The following is an 18,623-nucleotide window of genomic DNA, read 5'->3' as shown; positions in this document are numbered from 1 at the left end:
TTGGCTTCTGGGTTCAAATGGCTTTTCCCCAGGCGGTTCCTTTCTGTGTCTCCAAACATTTGGGTTTGAGCTACTCTCTTCAGACCTCTCTCTTTTAAGTCTCCAGCTATTTAAATTAAACATCATTCATTGTGGAAGGCATTCCCCTTAGCTAACAGCCGATGTAATCAGCCATCGATGAATTTTACATGCTGATAATTTAAGTACACTGCAACAGAACAATTGGGCACCATCACCTAGCCAAGTTGACACCTGAATCTGCCACACCCATCATGTTAAGAAAACTAAGCCAGATGCAAAAAGGCAAATATATGATTTATTTTATATGAAATACTTAAGATAAGCAAGTACTTAGAAACAGAGTGCCGAAGAGTGGTTTGGGGGGGCAGTTATTGCTAAATGAGTATGAATTTAGATTTAGGATGATGAAAATAATCTGGAAATAGATAATAGTGTTGAAACTAACACAGTATTGTCAATGTACTTTGCATCAAAGAACTGTCCACTTAAAATGGTTTTTATGTTATATCTATTTTACAATTAAAAATAATCTTTCAAAATGTGTCACGCTAGAGAGGAAGAATAAAGCACTAAAGTGGGAAATAATTGAGGCAGGGAAGGTATCAGTCAACATCCAGAGGAACTGAAATACAAGGATACCTTAATTGGACACCAGACAGAGTCCTAAGCAATAAAGGAAGGTATAATATGCTATGGAGGCCGAGAAAATGAATAAAAAGAGAGGCCTGGGGTCTTTGGATCCACTCTTCAGAATGCTGGGGTTGGCCTTGCTGGGGATGGACTTTTATCAGTCTTAACTTTCCTGCTTCCCTGCATGGACATGCCACCAAATAGGACCACGGGCTGGTCTCTGAATATGCCCTGAGCTGACCTGCAAGAACACCAAAGCACCCCTCATTCTGGAGCACCATCCTGCCCTGTTCCACCAGTGGAAGTCCTCCACATTTTCCTGACTCCCCTAGAGACTCTAACTTCCTTAGGAATTATCTCCTGAGCTCCCCAATCTGGATGTCATTTCTCCTCTCTTTAGCTCCCATGCCACTTTCCACTTCCTCTTGTGAACATTTCGTATTTGTCTGGTCTTATAATTGCCTATAGATACATCTCGTTCACCCACATGATATTACCAAGTGGTCTACACCCCAAGAAAAGAAAATACCCCTTAATCTTACTCATTTTAGTATCCTGTGCCCTTGATGCATAGTGTGGTCTGTGGACCAGCAGCATCAGCATCTCCCTGGAGCCTGTTATAGGTACAGACGTCAGGCCCCACCCCAGACCTCCTAATTCAGAATCTGCATTTTAACAAGACCCCGGGTGACTTGAATGCACGGTCAAGTTTAAAAAGCACTGTTCTAGTCACTCACCAGTACAATCCTCTTGCAATGATGAACAATAAAAAATCTAAGTTTAATCCTTTGATACAATTGTTTATAGTTTTCTAGTATCATTAGACCATATGCTCTACCCAGGCACGGACTGTGTCTGCTTTGTTCCTTACTGTATTCTTAGTGTTGAGTGCCAACCCTAGCACATAGTAGGTCTTCAATAAAAACTGATTAATTAATTAATTTACTTAATTTCTTTTCTTGGGGTGTAGACCACTTGGTAATATCATGTGGGTGAAAGAGATGTATCTATAGGCAATTATAAGACCAGACAAATAGGAAATGTTCACAAGAGGAAGTGGAAAGTGGCATGGGAGCTAAAGAGAGGAGAAATGTATAAATAGCATGCAGCTTTTTCAGTTTAAAGCATACTATATAAAGGGTTTAATAGAGATCAAAGGTGAATTCAACTTATTTCCATTTTTCAAAATAAAAAGTCATTTGATGATAAAAGGAATTGCCCCCATATGCAAGTAGTCCAACCAACAGGAAGAGAGGGCAAATGGGGACTTCAGTGAAGATCTGGCCTTGGTCAACTTCAATTTCATTTCCTGAAGTTCCTCTTTGAACTTCTTATAAGTGAAATCTTGGTTTACTGTGCTTCCCCTACTCATGTTTTGGAAGACAAACATTTTTGCTTGTATTTGCTTATGTAGTGTCTCCAAAGCAATTGTCAGAACCCTCCCTCAGCAACCAGCCCACGACATTGACCTTCGTGAGGCCAAAAATGTCGTACACAGAGCTTGTCTTATTTCCTGCACTCCGAAAGGAATGTTCAGCTTCAGCAGTTCTTAGCGCGAAATATCATGGGCAAATTGGTGGAACTGACACATTTTATGCACTCCAGTGCTTGGAGGCACTTCGTGGCCCAGCTGGGATGGGTTTTCACCACCCACTGCTCCCTTCCACCCTGCCCAGGTTGTCACCGTGTCCAACACACTCTTCTCTTTCATGTCTCCCTCTCGGGGCCTGATGTTATTTCTGCCAGTATTGGAGACAGCAGAAACGCAGAGAGAACAGCGGCTTCGGGCAAACCCAGGGTCCCTTCCTTTTCTTGTGATTTTCGAACAAGTTTTTTAAACACTCTGAACTGTGTATTGATCAGAGAAGTAGAGATAATATCCAGAATTAAGGACTGTTGTAAGGATAAAATGAAATAAAAATAATAGCTAGCATGTAATGAGTACTCATGTGGCAACATTGTGAGAAGTGCCTACATTATCTGATTTAATTCTCATACCGACAGAATACTTAGCCTTTTAATAGGCCTTTCCATGCAGTAAAATAAGGTTTTTAAAAAAACCTGTCTTATACACTAAATTTTTAACTCTTCCAGGACTAGGAAATTATTGTCTTCTTGTTCTTCAACTTGGATAGACACATTCCTGACACATAGGTGCTCAATGAATGCTTATGTAATTGGTTAATATTATGGCATTACTTTTGGTTATCTCTGCACTGCTTAAAAAATTGAACTGTGACTGAAAATGGGTTTCAACTCGCATGTAGCATTCTCCTCTGTTACTGTTTGTAGCCCTGCATTTGCTTTAACGAATAAGAATCTTTGCAGAGTGACTCTGCCTCTGTTTTTTTTCTAATTTAATTTAATTTTATTTATTAAATATACCAACATACAAACACAAATATTCTTACTATATGATCATTCCATTCTACATATATAATCAGTAACTCACAATATCATCACATAGCTGTGTATTCATAATCATGGCTATTTCTTAGAACATTTGCATCAATTCAGAAAAAGAAATAAAAAGAAAACAGAAAAAAATTCATACGTACCATACCCCTTACCCCTCCCTTTCATTGATCACTAGCATTTCAATCTACCAAATTTATTTATTTTTAAACCATGTGTTTTACTCATCTGTCGATAAGGTAAATAAAAGGAGCATCAGACACAAGGTTTTTACAACCACACAGACACATTGCAAAAGCTATATCATTATACAATCATCTTCAAGAAACATGGCTACTGGAACACAGCTCTACATTTTCAGGCAATTCCCTCCAGCCTCTCCATTACGCCTTAACTAACAAGGTGATATCTATGTTATGCATACGAAAAACCTCCAGAATAACCTCTCTACTCTGTTGGAATCTCTCAGCCATTGACACTTTATTTTGCCTCATTTTGCTCTTCCCCCTTTTGGTCGAGAAGGCTTTCTCAATCCCTTGATGCTGAGTCTCAGCTCATTCTAGGATTTCTGTCCCACGTTGCCAGGAAGGTCCACACCCCTGGGAGTCATGTCCCACGTAGAGATGGGGAGGGCAGTGAGTTTGCTTGTCGTGTTGACTGAGAGAGGAAGTCTGCCTCTGGTTTTGATACCCAATTCTTTCATTTATGTCTCTTGATTTTTGACACCTTATTCCTTTACAATGTCTCACTTTTAACCCCCACAACAGCTAACCACACAGTAATACTCCAACCACTGGCCTTTATATTTTGGCCATTCCTTGACCAATAGATCCACTAGTCAGCAAGCCCCACTTCATTTGGGGCTGACTATGAAGGGAGTTCTTACAAAGCTGCTACAGGAGAAAAGCAACAACACAGTAACAGCCTGCTTAACTTTTTACATTCCAGGGTTTTCCTGGAAAAGGGTAAAAAAAGCCAGCTTTGGGAAAGGTATTTGGAGTATTTTGAAAATGTACCTCTCCTCTCTGTAACACCATCATTTCCTTCTAAGATATATCTGTGACAGCAACTAAGGCAAACTAAGGTACTAACTGCAGAGTTTTTGGAGTTAGAATGGGAGATGAGTGAAACTGAAAAGTTGGACACTTTCTCAGGCTGCTCATGCCCAAGATGCTTCCCTACATCATAGCTTCTCTCCACTCCAGGCTCAGAGCCCATTGGTTCAACACGCAGGATCCCTTCTTCAAAGTCCCAGGAGAAGATGTAATTGAAATATAGAATGTTCTAGTTTGCTCACTGCTGGAATGCAAAATACCAGAAACAGAATGGCTTTTAAAAAGGGGAATTTAATAAGTTGCTAGATTACAGATTTAAGGCCAAGAAAATGTTCCAATTAAAACAAGTCTATATATATCTCCAATCTAAGGCATCCATCCAGGGAAAGATACCTTGATTCAAGAAGGCCGATGAAGTTCACAGTTTTTCTCTCAAGTGGAAGGGCACATGGCAAACAGAGTTTCTCTCTCATCTGGAAAGGCACATGGTGAACACGGTCAGGATTCCTCTCTCATCTGGAAGGGTACATGGTGAACATGGCATCATCTGCTAGCTTCTTCTCCTGGCTTCCTGCACGATGAAGCTCCCCAGGAGGCATTTTCCTTCTTCATCTCCAAAGGTTGCTGGCTGGTGAACTCTGCTTCTCGTGGCTATGTCATTCTGCTCTGCTCTCTCTGAATCTCCATTCTCCAAAATGTTTCCTCTTTTATAGGACTTCAGAAACTTATCAGGACCCACCCAAATGGGTGGAGACATGCCTCTACCCAATCCAGCTTAACCACCATTCTTGATTAAATCACATCTCTAGGGAGATGATCTAATTACAGTTTCAAAGATAAAATATGGAATAGGGGTTAGAAGAAACGGCTGCCTTTACAAAATGGGTATAGGATTAAAACATGGCTTTTCTAGGGTCCATACATCATTTCAAACCAGCACATATAAGAATATATTTTTTTTTTAGTTAACAACTCTATGGGGTTAATATAGAAAAACCAAGGAGCAAGTACAAACCCAGGTAAGAAAAAGGCAGTATTAGATGAAAGTACTGTTAGATAAAGAGCTCAATGATGGTAAACAGAACAGAATTTCTGGGCTGTAACCTGGCTTCAGCTTCAGTGAAAGTGCATAAGAGCTACTTCTGGGGAAATCAGTGAGCAAGGTCCTGAGTGAGACCTGGAAAACAGAGAACTTAAACTCAGGTGGAGCAATTGGCAGGTGGCCTAAATACAGGACATCTTTCAAAACTATGGTGTGGGAGAGGGCTGCTTTGTGCTTTCTGCTTCTAAGTTCACCTGGACCTGTCTCCATTTCTAGAGCGGGTCAAAGCAGAAAACTTCTGTGGGGTTTAATAAGTATCCTAAGCAGTTGGTTTGGGGGGTGGGGGGCAGAAACCCATCATAACATGGATAAGACAAATCAAGTCCAAATAAGAATATGGAGTGGTGTCAGCCAGTTCACACTCAGATTTTTTTTTTTTTTTTTTTTTGTATACTGTATGGTGGGGATCACATTTCATTCTCTTTTACAGCATCATTTGTTGATTTTTTGGGGGGAAGGGGGCAGGGGAAGTGCACGGGTTGGAAATCGAACCTGGTCTCCTGCATGGCAAGTGAGAATTCTACCACTGAACTACCCTTGCACCCCACCACACTCAGATATTTAAAAGTGGTACGACAGCAGTTGGTATCTCAGAGATCACCTCTTTTGACATACCAGTTTCTCGAGCTACATTGCTCCAATTTGGACTGGCGATGCCCTTTACATCTGGTATACAGTCAGTATACCAACATCCTGAGGACTCACTTCAGCTATTATCTTAGTTAGATTTTCTGTTTTCCTGGGATCTATACCTACTTTCCTGGTTTACTCTCTCTGTTTGATTTAATATATCCTCCTATAGATTCTTGAGAAAGGGTACCTGGGATTGTGATATTTTTGAAAATTTGTGTTTACTCTACCTTTGTTCCTTTTTTAATTAAAAAAAATCTTTTTTGTTAATATATATGCAACACAAAATTTCCCATTTTAACCACTTTCAAGTATACAATTCAGTGGTAATAATTACCTTCACAGTGTTGTCCCACCATCACCACTATCCATTATCAAAACTTTTTCATCACCCCAGAAATTTTCTGTAAGGCCCCAGGGTCTGGGATTCCCCTCCATATTGAGAACAGGTCATCGCATGTAGCCACCCCATGACTGGGACAGACATTAAAGGTCATCAATCCTCCTCGGGGGGAAAAGAATATACAAATATGGTGCACAAGGCATTGTAACTCCCCTCTCTTGATCACTGTGGATAACAAACTCCTGTGTCACAAGACCTTGCTGAAACTCAGTTCTTATATCTTTGTTCTAAATCCATATAAGCCCTTGCACTCCCCCTTTGTGGAGCACCAATCTTCATTTTCCGTGGCTGGCCACCACTGTAGAAGACCTTCTCCTGCTTGTAAGTCCTAATTAAAATTCATGTCTAACTCTCTGCCTAGTGTGTCCTTTGGTCTTTGGGCTGTCCCGTCCCAAGCCTCGGAACACTCACTAAACATTCCCTCTCCATTGCTGAAATCTACCTTCTGTCTCCATGCATTTGCATATTCTACATTCTGCCTTTATTGTTGATGGACAGTTTGACTGGATATAGAATTCTAGTTTAAAAATCATTTTCCTTCAGAAGTTTGGAACCATTGCTCTCTAATCCTCCAGTTTCAGGGTTATTGAGACGTCCAATGCCACTGTGATCCTACGCCTTTGTCAGTGCTTTTTATTTTTGGAAGTTTTGAGAATTTTGTCTTTGTGCCTGATGCTCTAAAATTTAATAATATGCTCGATGTGGGTCTTTGCATCCACAGAGCTGAGTGCTCAATGTATCCTTTCAATCTGGCAACTTAGGTTCTTCAGTTAACTTCATATTAGAGGATTTCCTTAGCTGTTTGATAATCATGGTGGTCTGTCCATATTTAAGGGTGGGGCAGTAAAAAGATGCTTGTGTTACTAGAATGTAATTTAAAAGCGTAGGACTAGTCCGGAGAAGATGGCGGCTTAGTAAGGTGCGTGCGTCTTAGTTCCTCCTCCAGAACAACTACTAAATAACTAGAAACAGTACAGAACAGCTCCCGGAGCCACGACAGAGATCGGACACACAGTGTACCCCAGTCTGGAATGGTTGGACCGGCTACGAGACTCCGCTGCAGTGAGGTCCCTGAGTGGCATGTGTTTCCCCGGGCTGCGGTGGCTGGTGGCCAGCGCCCCTCCCTCCCTCCTTCCCGGTCTGGCTGAGAGACTCGGAGAGACAAGTTCCCCAAGCTGCGGTGGCTGGCGGCCGATGCCCCTCCCTCACAGGCGGCTTCCCGGGCCGGCTGGGAGCTTTGGATCAGCGGTTCCCCAAGCCGCGGCGGCCGGCGCCCCGCCCCCACGCGCGGCTTCCCGGGCCGGCTGGGAACCTTGGATCAGCAGTTCCCCAAGCCGCGGTGGCCGGCGACCAGCGCCGCTCCCACACACGCGGTTTCCCGGGCTGGCTGGGAGCCTCGGATCAGCAGTTCCCCAAGCCATGGCGGCCAGAGCCCCTCCCCCACAGGCGACTTCCCGGAGGGAAAAGAAAGAGTCTCTAACAGTAGTAGAGACTGAGTCCAACCTAACACCAGTAGTGGCATTAATGAACAACTTCTGACTACTAAAAATAGGCCCTCAGCTCAGGCAAAACTGATCAAGGTGAAAGTTGCCTATCGGGCTAATGAAAAAAAGGAAAGGGGGTGAAACAGAGCCTTCTGCGGCTGTTTCTACAGAGGCTTGGTTGCCTCTGGCCTCAGCGCTGGGATTACACAAGTTGCAACTGCCCTGAATCCAGAAACAGGCTGCTTTCAGGGCTCTCTAACCTCTGAAACTTCCCCACGGGAGGGGTGAAACGCAACTCAGGTGGAATCCCTCTCTCAAGGAATTCAGATCCCAGGACTTCACAATTTGAAGCCATTAAAACCAACCTACAACCTTTCCTCTGCCTCCACCACACACCCAGCAGCGAGAGTCTTCCAAAGTTAAAGGAGCCACAACATCTTTTGCTGGTGGGATGCACAGACAGACAAGCACCACATACTGGGCAGGATAAGAAAAACAGAACCCAGAGACTTCACAGGAAAGTCTTTCAACCTGCTGGGTCCCACACTAAGGGAAATCTGATTAAATGCCCAGACGCCAGCAAAAAATAACAAATCACACCATGAAAATTGAAGATATGGCCTAGTCAAAGGAACAAACCAATAGCTCAAATGAGATACAGGAGCTGAGACAACTAATGCTGAATATACGAACAGAAATGGAAAACCTCTTCAAAAACCAAATCAATAAATTGAGGGAGGACATGAAGAAGGCAAGGGATGAACAAAAAGAAGAAATGGAGAGTCTGAAAAAACAAATCACAGAATTTATGGGAATGAAGGATACAGTAGAAGAGATGAAAAAACAATGGAAACTGACAATGGCAGATTTAAAGAGACAGAGGCTAGAATTAGTGAACTGGAGGATGGAACATCTGAAATCCGAAAAGAAACAGAAACTATAGGGAAAAGAATGGAAAAATTTGAACAGGGGCTCAGGGAACTGAATGATAATATGAAGTGCACAAATATATGTGTTGTGGGTGTCCCAGAAGGAGAAGAGAAGGGAAAAGGAGGAGAAAAACTAATGGAAGAAATTATCACTGAAAATTTCCCAACTCTTATGAAAGACCTAAAATTACAGATCCAAGAAGTGCAGCGCACCTCAAAGAGAATAGATCCAAATAGGCGTTCTCCAAGACACTTACTAGTTAGAATGTCAGAGGTCAAAGAGAAAGAGAGGATCTTGAAAGCAGCAAGAGAAAAACAATCCATCACATACAAGGGAAACCCAATAAGACTATGTGTAGATTTCTCAGCAGAAACCATGGAAGCAAGAAGACAGTGGGATGATATATTTAAATTACTAAAAGAGAAAAACTGCCAACCAAGACTCCTATATCTAGCAAAATTGTCCTTCAAAAATGAGGGAGAGGGCCGCGGTGGCTCAGCGGGCAAAGTGCTTGCCTGCTATGCCGGAGGACCTCGGTTCGATTCCCGGCCCCAGCCCATGTAACAAAAACGGAGAAACAGAATACAATAAAACAAGAAAATGTTTAAAGATGTTTCCCTTTCTTCCTTCCTTCCTTCCTTCTATCCTTCCTTCCTTCTCTCTGTCTTTCCTTTAAAAAAAAAAAAAAAAAAAAAAAATGAGGGAGAAATTAAAACATTCTCAGACAAAAAGTCACTGAGAGAATTCGTGACCAAGAGACCAGCTCTGCAAGAAATACTAAAGGGAGCACTAGAGTCAGATACAAAAAGACAGAAGAGAGAGGTATGGAGTAAAGTGTAGAAAGAAGGAAAATCAGATATGATATATATAATACAAAAGGCAAAATGGTAGAGGAAAGTATTACCCAAACAGGAATAACACTAAATGTTAATGGACTGAATTCCCCAATCAAAAGACATAGACTGGCAGAATGGATTAAAAAACAGGATCTTTCTATATGCTGTCTACAGGAAACACATCTTAGACCCAAAGATAAATATAGTTTGAAAGTGAAAGGTTTGGAAAAGATATTTCATGCAAATAACAACCAGAAAAGAGCAGGAGTAGCTATACTGATATCCAACAAATTAGACTTCAAATGTAAAACAGTTAAAAGAGACAAAGAACGATACTATCTACTAATAAAAGGAACAATTCAACAAGAAGACATAACAATCATAAATATTTACGCACTGAATCAGAATGCCCCAAAATACATGAGAAATACACTGCAATTACTGAAAAGGGAAATAGACACATCTACCATAATAGTTGGAGACTTCAATTAGCCACTCTCATCAATGGACAGAACATCTAGACAGAGGATCAATAAAGAAACAGAGAATTTGAATATTACAATAAATGAGCTAGACTTAACAGACATTTATAGGACATTACACCCCACAACAGCAGGATACACCTTTTTCTCAAGTGCTCATTGATCATTCTAAAGGTAGACCATATGCTGGGTCACAAAGCAAGTCTCAACAAATTTAAAAAGATTGAAATCATACACAACACTTTCTTGGATCATAAAGGAATGAAGTTGGAAATCAATAATAGGCAGAGTGCCAGAAAATTCACAAATACGTGGAGGCTCAACAACACACTCTTAAACAACGAGTCGGTCAAGGAAGAAATTACAAGAGAAATTAGTAAATAGCTCGAGGCGAATGAAAATGAAAACACAACATATCAAAACCTATGGGACGCAGCAAAGGCAGTGCAAAGAGGGAAATTTATTGCCCTAAATGCCTATATCAGAAAAGAAGAAAGGGCAAAAATTCGGGAATTAACTGTCCACTTGGAAGAACTGGAGAAAGAACAGCAAACTAACCCCAAAGCAAGCAAAAGGAAAGAAATAACAAAGATTAGAGCAGAAATAAATGAAATCGAAAACATGAAAGCAATGGAGAAAATCAATAAGACCAGAAGTTGGTTCTATGAGAAAATCAATAAGATTGATGGGCCCTTAGCAAGATTGACAAAAAGAAGAAGAGAGAGGACGTAAATAAATAAGATCAGAAATGGAAGAAGAGACATAACCACTGACCTCACAGAAATAAAGGAGGTAATAACAGGATACTATGAACAACTTTACACTAATAAATACAACAATGTAGATGAAATGGACAAGTTCCTAGAAAGGCATGAACAACCAACTTTGACTCAAGAAGAAATAGATGACCTCAAGAAACCAATCACAAGTAAAGAAATTGAATCAGTCATTCAAAAGCTTCCCAAAAAGAAAAGTCCAGGACCAGACGGCTTCACATGTGAATTCTACCAAACATTCCAGAAAGAATTAGTACCAACTCTACTCAAACTCTTCAAAAAAATTGAAGTGGAGGGAAAGCTACCTAATTCATTCTATGAAGCCAACATCACCCTCATACCAAAACCAGGCAAAGATATTACAAAAAAAGAAAACTACAAACCAATCTCTCTAATGAATATAGATGCAAAAATCCTCAACAAAATTCTAGCAAATCAAATCCAGCAACACATTAAAAGAATTATACATCATGACCAAGTAGGATTCATCCCAGGTATGCAAGGATGGTTCAACATAAGAAAATCAATTAATGTAATACACCATATCAACAAATCAAAGCAGAAAAATCACATGATCATCTCAATTGATGCAGAGAAGGCATTTGACAAGATCCAACATCCTTTCCTGTTGAAAACACTTCAAAGGATAGGAATACAAGGGAACTTCCTTAAAATGATAGAGGGAATATATGAAAAACCCACAGCTAATATCATCCTCAATGGGGAAAAATTGAACACTTTCCCCCTAAGATCAGGAACAAGACAAGGATGTCCATTATCACCACTATTATTCAACATCGTGTTGGAGGTTCTAGCCAGAGCAATTAGACAAGAAAAAGAAATACAAGGCATCAAAATTGGAAAGGAAGAAGTAAAACTATCACTGTTTGCAGACGATATGATACTATATGTCGAAAACCCGGAAAAATCCACAACAAAACTACTAGAGCTAATAAATGAGTACAGCAAAGTGCAGGTTACAAGATCAACATTCAAAAATCTGTAGCATTTCTATACACTAGCAATGAACAAGCTGGGGGGAAATCAAGAAATGAATTCTATTTACAATTGCAACCAAAAGAATAAAATACTTAGGAATAAATTTAACTAAAGAGACAAAAGACCTATACAAAGAGAACTACAAAAAACTGTTCAAAGAAATCACAGAAGACCTAAATAGATGGAAGGGCATACCGTGTTCATGGATTGGAAAACTAAATATTGTTAAGATGTTAATTCTACCTAAATTGATTTACAGATTCAATGCAATACCAATCAAAATCCCAACAACTTATTTTTCAGAAATAGAAAAACCAATAAGCAAATTTATCTGGAAGGGCAGGGTGCCCCGAATTGCTAAAAGTATCTTGAGGAAAAAAAATGAAGCTGGAGGTCTCACACTGCCGGACTTTAAGGCATATTATGAAGCCACAGTGGTCAAAACAGCATGGTACTGGCATAAAGATAGATATATGGACCAATGGAATCGAATAGAGTGCTCAGATATAGACCCTCTCATCTATGGACATTTGATCTTTGATAAGGCAGTCAAGCCAACTCACCTGGGACAGAACAGTCTCTTCAATAAATGGTGCCTAGAGAACTGGATATCCATATGCAAAAGAATGAAAGAGGACCCGTATCTCACACCCTATACAAAAGTTAACTCAAAATGGATCAAAGATCTAAACATTAGGTCTAAGACCATAAAACAGTTAGAGGAAAATGTAGGGAGATATCTTATGAATCTTACAATTGGAGGCGGTTTTATGGACCTTAAACCTAAAGCAAGAGCATTGAAGAAAGAAAGAAATAAATGGGAGCTCCTCAAAATTAAACACTTTTGTGCATCAAAGAACTTCATCAAGAAAGTAGAAAGACAGCCTACACAATGGGAGACAATATTTGGAAACGACATATCAGATAAAGTCTAGTATCCAGAATATATAAAGAGATTGTTCAACTCAACAACAAAAAGACAGCCAACCCAATTACAAAATGGGAAAAAGACTTGGACAGACACCTCTCAGAGGAGGAAATACAAATGGCCAAAAGGCACATGAAGAGATGCTCAATGTCCCTGGCCATTAGAGAAATGCAAATCAAAACCACAATGAGATATCATCTCACACCCACCAGAATGGCCATTATCAACAAAACAGAAAATGACAAGTGCTGGAGAGGATGCAGACAAAGAGGCACACTTATCCACTGTTGGTGGGAATGTCAAATGGTGCTACCACTGTGGAAGGCAGTTTGGCGGTTCCTCAAAAAGCTGAATATAGAATTGCCATACGACCCAGCAATACCATTGCTAGGTATCTACTCAAAGGACTTAAGGGCAAAGACACAAATGGACATTTGCACACCAATGTTTATAGCAGCATTATTTACAATTGCAAGGAGATGGAAACAGCCAAAATGTCCATCAACAGACGAGTGGCTAAACAAACTGTGGTATATACATATGATGGAATATTATGCAGCTTTAAGACAGGATAAACTTATGAAGCATGTAATAACATGGATGGACCTAGAGAACATTATGCTGAGTGAGACTAGCCAAAAACTAAAGGACAAATACTGTATGGTCCCACTGATGTGAACCGACATTAGAGAATAAACTTGGAATATGTCATTGGTAACAGAGACCATCAGGAGTTAGAAATAGGGTAAGATAATGGGTAATTGGAGCTGAAGGGATACAGACTGTGCAACAGGACTGGATACAAAAACTCAAAAATGGACAGCACAATACTACCTAATTGTAATATGATTATGGTAAAACACTGAATGAAGCTGCATCTGAGCTACAGTTTTTTTTAATATATTTTTTGTATTTTTTATTTTTATTTTTTCTATATTATCATTTTATATCTTTTTCTGTTGTCTTGCTATTTCTTTTTCTAAATTGATGCAAATATACTAAGAAATGATGATCATACATCTATGTGATGATATTAAGAATTACTGATTGCATATGTAGAATGGAATGATTTCTAAATGTTGTGTTAGTTAATTTTTTTTAATTAATAAAAACAAACAAACAAACAAAAAAACAAAAAGAAACGTAGGACTATACAACACAGTGAACCCTTATGCAAACCATAGACCATAGATAATAGTGTAATTATAAAAATGTTCTTTCATTATTGTAACAAAAGTACTATATTAATGCAAGGTGTTAATAATAGGGTGGTATATGGGAATTCTGTATTCTATGCATGATTTTTCTACAAACCAACAATTTCTATAATAAAAAAAAGTCTTAAAAAGCTGATTGATATTCCTCTTAATACTAAAGAACACCCAGGACTCTATCTGAGATTCTACAAAAGTTGCACGCACCAAGTTTACTTCAAAAACTTAAAACCTAAAAACAAAACAAAACAAAAACCTAAAACCTTCGGAGTAGGCCAGATAAGCCCCAAAACCCAGAGGTGCCAGTCTTTCCAGGAACATCAACCAGTTCCATTCCCCATCCTATATTGTCAACACCCCTTATCAACATGAAAGAAGTTAGAATGGGCATAACCCAAATTCAATAAAGATTGGGAGAAGGATCAAAAGAGAAGGAGGAGTTATAACAGAGAAGTTAGGATTTAACAAATGAGTATGACTGCTGAATCATTATATCAACATTTCTTTTTAGTCTCCAGTATCTTAGAGCAGCTAGAAGGAAAAACTCGAAATTGTGAAATTGTAACCCACACCTAACTCTGAAATCTGTTTTGTAACTACTTGTTAAAAAAGTACTACTTGTAGTTTGAAATTTATTGCTATTTTGTACATAGATGTTATAATTCACAATAAAAAAATGTTAAAAAAACACACACAGTCTTTTGTTATTTAAAGCTGAAAGGAAGTTCTGAGCTTTGGGGAAGACTTCCTGGCCTTGAATTTTTTTTTTTTTTTAATCTTTTTATTTATTTGGTTTTTAAATTTTTTGTTTGTTTTTTTGGCCTTGAATTTTACTGTGTGATCTGAGCAGGCTCTTCGTTGGGGAATTCTGGCCCTACTTCACCCCATCTTATCATCTTTCTGTTTTTTTATCTTGGGCTGGTAATATATTTCCTAGACAAGTCTTCTGTCATCCTTTGCCTTCGAGTGTAAGGATTGCCTTCCAGCATTTCAGGAATTGGGAGGAAACTCAGGATTTAGAATGTCTGCACTAGCTAATCCTTATTTTCTCCCTAGAGTTCCTAGCCCTCTTCAGCTATGGATAAAAAGTGGATAAACTTCTTTTAGGGTTAGAGAAACTGTCACCCAGTGAAAGAGAATGGAGGAAAAGGATATAAAGTCCTACTGCTTCTTTAACAGTCTGCAGCATTTCTCCTTATTTTAACCCTCTTGCATCTTCACTTCATATTCAGATGATTTTGCAATGCCACTTGCTTAACATTTAGTTTTCTCAGGTTTACTAAGTCCTTTATCACTGTCCTCTAGCCTTCAAATTCTCTCACTTTTGCTTCTTCTCCCTCTTTCTGCATCCTGGTGGTTTTAGTGAGGGGGTCAGGTTAGATGCATTTGTTCAATTCATCATCTCTACTTGGAAGCAACTGACAAGCATTTAAAAAAAACTACAATTCACTTATCTAATAAATACTGAGTGCCTACAATGTTTTGGTAAATGCTGGAGATGAACTATGATTTATCTTTAATCATGATGACTAATGCACTTAAGTAGTGTTTTGAAAGATGTCCCTTTCCTTGCCACCATCCTGAAGAAAGAATTTTATTTTATGGTGATTGTTATATGCTGGAGGTTATTTGGGGTGAGGGCAGCTTCCTAAATTGTCTCAATTTGAAACCACATCTAGGAGCCCTGGATCATTTCTGATGAGACCCATCCTGGCTCTGTTTCTGAGTGTCTGTGGGTTAATGGGGCTAATATATAGTTCTAAGACTGCCTAATGTGTCAGAACTGATTTGCCTTCAAGGCGGTTCATTCTGAATACTGCGGAAGCCAAGATCAGTGCTCTTAGGCACAGAGTGAAGAGTGGGCAGTAGACTTAGTGGAATCCTGATAAGCCCCTGATTGTGGCTCTGTTCCTGGTGGCAATTTATTCTAGAGCTTATCCTCCAAACTTGGCAGTGAGTTCAGTGATAGCAATGGTAGAAAAAGGACAGGAAGGAAAGCGTACATTTGTTGAATACCTACTATGAGCTAGGCAGTGGTATTGGTACTTCACAGTTAGTTTTTCATTTAATTTAATGTTATTCCATAATAAATTCATAAGCACAGTACAATTCCCCTGGAACAATACAAATAGTTCAAGCACCTGTCACTTTCTTTTCAATCTCCTCCTCACTCAGAATTCACATACCTGTTCTACATTTCTGAATTCCATTTTACAAGAGCTCTTGAAGCCAAACAGATATTTTAATGCAAATCATGCGCATATGAGGGAGTGTTCCCAGGATTTGTTAATAACCTTAGTTCACCCTGTTTTTATATTTTCAAGAGATGAAGTGCATATATCCAGCAAAACAACTCAGCCATATTGATGGCAGGTTATGGGGCACCTGTGGAACAAAAAGATGCCAGACAAGCTCCCTTTGGGACCAATCTCATAAGTTCTACCAGTAGCTACTGTTTTTGCTGGAAACACGAATGTCTACCGGTGACAAGGTTTTTCTTTGAGAACACTTTCTTTTAGCCCTAAAACTTCGACCTGTCATTGAAAGGATGACATAGCCTAAGTTTGAATGTATTTCATCATTTTAAATTTTTAGATCTGAATAATGATGAATTGAGAAAGAGAGAAAATGATTTCTGCTTGTTCCTGGTAACCTACATTTGCAAATAACCAAAAGACCTCTGGAGTTCTTTATCTTGCACACTGAGTCAGGAAAATCACACATTTAGGACAGCTATAATAATAATGATATTAATAATAGCATCTTATTTTTGCTTAGGATTTGGAAGTTGCAAAGTATCGCTGCACACACAATTTCCTTTAAATAGCGTGCACTTGATTTTCCTTGATTTATAACTACGTGATTCAAAGATTATACTGCAAATTCGTTAATGATTAAAGATGAACATATTTTATCAACCAGTTATTTCCTAATCTTGATTTAGAGGTATGGAAAATCCCCATCTCTCATAATTGCACCTGAAAAAGTATCAGAAGAATAAGGAGCCATAGCAAACAAGGGTGATCTGCTTGAAGCTTGGAAGCAATCCGTAGGATAGAATCATAAAATCTCAACGATAGAGGAATGCTACAGGTCAGCTAGCTCAAACTTCCAACTCACCTTGGTGTACATTCAAATATCATCTCCCAGGGGAAGGTTGCAAATTCTCCAGAAAATATTTTCCATTTCCTAGATAGTAGATTGCCTCTCAAAGCCTGTGGAGAGTCAGAGAGGAAGGGAGAGAAATGGAAACTACTTTAGGGGAAGAAGAGAGAAAAGGGTTTATTTGTTTAATAAACACTGGTGCTTATCATAGGCCAAGCCCATTTGGTGCTATGGGGGATATAAAGATAAGAAAACTAGGCTGTACATCTCTAGAGAGTTTACAATCCTAGCGCTGGAGGAAGAACCTTGCACAGAAAACAGTTAATGTAGGGTGTGCCAGTGAGTTGCTCTTTGAACTCGGAGAATTTGACACACAAAGTGGATGACATTGGACGTGTCACCTTAAAGGGAAAGAAGGACTTGGAGGCCAGACACATGATTTCTCTAAGGCAGAATAGGAGATATTAAACAAACAAAGAATTTATTAGCCAGTTGGAAGCAGTTGCAAGTTAGGACAGAAACAGTAAGTCTGAGCAGGTCTTTGGTTTCTAACCCCATTGTGAGAAGTGACCCAAACGCTGTTCACTGTGGAGGGATTCCCAGTTGTAGACAGGGCATCACTGGGACCTGGAAGGGCTGCATCAACTTTTTGCTGTGGCCATGCTTAGCAACAACCTCTTGCATGAGGGTGGGTTTGCAGGCACATCTCCTCTTCAAAGTTTCCCTGGATCCTTTCCTCCACTCCCAGTTGGGTTAACCACTTAGAGGAAGCTCTGCCATCACACTGTGTTGGGTATTTTTCTCTCTCAGGGACCCTACCCCACAGTATCTGTTAGTGCTCAGTTTCCACATCTGCTTCTCCTACCATATTCAGGGCTGCTGGAAGACGGGGGGATGTCCTCAACATTTTTGTGTCCTCAGTGCCTTTGCACACTTAATCTTTGAGGATGAAGGAGAGACCAGATGAGTGGATAAAGAATGGATGGATAAGTGATGGAATAAGTGAAAGGGTACATGAAGAGGTTCTATGAATGATGATTTCACATCAACAGAGTATACATTGGCAAGAAGCATCTGCATGTTGTAAGAAAGCAGAAAGAAAATGAGTTCGAATTAGGCTAGATAATGGAAGGCCTTGAATACAAAGAAATATTCCTTTATTTTTTCTTCATAGGCTCAAAAAAAACTTGCTGAAAACTCTGTTTGGTGGATGATACAAAGCCACAGTCTCTACCCTTACAGAATACAAATTGAGGAGGAAAGGAGACTCTCACGAGAGCTACATTAAAAGGCAGGGAGTGAAAATGAAAAGACAACCTATAGAATAGGAGAAAATATTTGGAAATCATACATCTGATAAAGACTTAGTATCCAGAACATATGAAGAAATCCTATAACCCAACAACAAAAAACACCCAACAACTCTATTAATAAATGGGCAAAGGACTTGAATAGATATTTCTCCAAAGAAGGTGTGTAAATGGTAAAAAAGCACATGAAAAGATTTTCAACATCATTTGCTGTTAGGGAAATACAAATCAAAGCCACAAAAAAATACCACTTCATACCCACTAGGATGGCTATTCTTATAAAAACTGAAAATAACAAGTATT

General features: G+C 39.4%; 1 protein-coding gene across 2 annotated transcripts in view; it reads right to left on the bottom strand.

Moving 5' to 3' along the window:
• Positions 1–18,623, bottom strand: part of SH3D19 (SH3 domain containing 19) — a 325,680-nt gene that overhangs the window by 238,947 nt on the left and 68,110 nt on the right. The window contains exon 1 of one of the 2 annotated variants that reach the window (XM_077139827.1): positions 17,026–17,147. The exons of the other annotated variant lie outside the window; for it this stretch is intronic. The gene's annotated coding sequence lies outside the window, so the exon portion shown is untranslated. Of the gene's footprint in view, positions 1–17,025; positions 17,148–18,623 lie in introns of those variants that run through there. 2 annotated transcript variants of the gene reach the window in all.

Source organism: Tamandua tetradactyla, chromosome 22, assembly GCF_023851605.1.
Source record: "Tamandua tetradactyla isolate mTamTet1 chromosome 22, mTamTet1.pri, whole genome shotgun sequence".
Lineage (NCBI taxonomy): Eukaryota > Metazoa > Chordata > Mammalia > Pilosa > Myrmecophagidae > Tamandua > Tamandua tetradactyla.
This window is presented reverse-complemented; position numbering and strand designations above follow the sequence as displayed.